The sequence below is a fragment of the Corvus brachyrhynchos genome, unplaced genomic scaffold (genome assembly GCF_000691975.1).
Source record: "Corvus brachyrhynchos isolate BGI_N302 unplaced genomic scaffold, ASM69197v1 scaffold383, whole genome shotgun sequence".
NCBI lineage: Eukaryota > Metazoa > Chordata > Aves > Passeriformes > Corvidae > Corvus > Corvus brachyrhynchos.
Window position 1 is genome coordinate 50,265 of NW_008237230.1, and position 1,687 is coordinate 51,951.

Here is a 1,687-nt window from a genome sequence, read left to right on the forward strand (position 1 = left end):
GGGGCATTGCGGTGTGCATTTCGATGCATATGACCATATGACCTGGACGTGTGCACCTAAGGATCCTTAAAATAAATGCCAAGGTAAAATCCCTTTTCCCCTTCTAATCGTGTATGACTCTTGATTTTAAGACCAGGAAAAGGCATCACTATCATAACAGTCTTTCAGGGCAGGAAAGATGGTGCATGGTGGTGGACTGCTGCCTGTTGAAGCCAGTCCTGTTTCCATCACTGCTGTGCTTGTCCAGTTTCATCAAAGTTCATTCTTCATTAATATGGCAATCAAAAGTGAGTTGGGTTCACATCCCCAAATCCAAAGTGGCAGAGACTGGTGCTGTGGGGCACCCAGTGCTGTGATGGACATATAACCTCCATAGAAGTGATAGTATGCAGTGTTCTATAGCAGTTAGAATAATAGAATTTCATTCATTGTCTCTTCTCACCCAAAATCAAATCCCCTTGAGGCACGCACCAGACTTCCACATCCTCCTGCATTACCCACCAAATGCAGCCTAGATGGGTTTCTCTCTGCACTGCCAGTTATTCTGCTTCCATTGTTGTAACCACCCTCATAGGGCATTTGCCACCATCTATGAGTCAGTATAGTGGTAAAGTACTCACCATTTTTCTCGTTCAGCAATGTCTAAGGCCAACTGGATGGCTTTCACCTCTGGAAGCTGACTTGATTCACCTTCTTCAGCAGTTTCTACAACTTGTTGGAGGGGACTCCATACAGCCACCTTCCATCTCCAATGCTTTCCTACAGTAAGACAGGATCCATAATTAAACAAGGCATATTGCTTCTCACTTTCTGGTAATTTATTATACAGTGGGGCCTCTTCAGCACACATCACACTGCTCTCCTAGATGTCAATGCTGGTGACGAGCCTGAGGAAAGATGACAGCAAACCTCTGCAGAACAATTTCCAGATGGTGCAGGACCTGCACAGGTGACAGGTGCTGGCAAATTTTCAGACAACTCTCCTTTTGGTGAAGCAGCTGTGTTCCAGTAAGGAGCGTGTGAATGTTCTCAGGCTGCACCCAGTGCAGAGATGCAGGGATAGAGTGAGAAGCAGGTGTTCAGGCTTCACATCTCTTTTGGAAATGCAGCATTTGCATGGGTTAGCCCTGCCCAGCAGGTGACTTGTGGTAGTACTGGTCTCAGCGTCCCACTTTCCCCATTTCTGCTCTTGTCTCACCCCACTTGGGGAAGATCAGCTCCCAGGAACTATTTTGTCCTTGGTCTTGCAAAAGCAACAGTAGTACAGCGGGTGGATGTTATGGTCAAGGGTGAATGGCCAGCTGTGTTGATACGGCACGGCCTGGGTTTTTGGTGCCGGGGGAGGGCCACAGAAGTGGCTTCTGTAAGAAGCTGCTAGAAACTTCCACCATGTCTGACAGGGCCAATCTCTGATGGCTCTGAAGATGGCCATGCTACTGAGCCAATTAGAGAGGTTGGTAACACCTCTGTGATGACATATTTAAGAAAATCAAAACAGTGCATATGCAGTTTTTTCCCAGGGGTGGCAAGGTGCTGTGGCCACCACCATCCCAGGGCAGCGTGCGGAGATGGGCCATAGCTGCCGCCATCTCGGCATGACCCATGGTGAGCCTTGCCGCGCTGTGGGCAGAAGGGCAGGGGCAGTGGCGGCAACTTCTCCTTCCTGGTGCCCCACATGAGGAGAGGC

The 1,687-nt window shown here is 49.0% G+C and overlaps 1 long non-coding RNA gene across 1 annotated transcript in view; it reads right to left on the minus strand.

Moving 5' to 3' along the window:
* Positions 1 to 1,687, minus strand: part of LOC108445499 — a 26,006-nt gene that overhangs the window by 8,814 nt on the left and 15,505 nt on the right. The window lies entirely within an intron of this gene.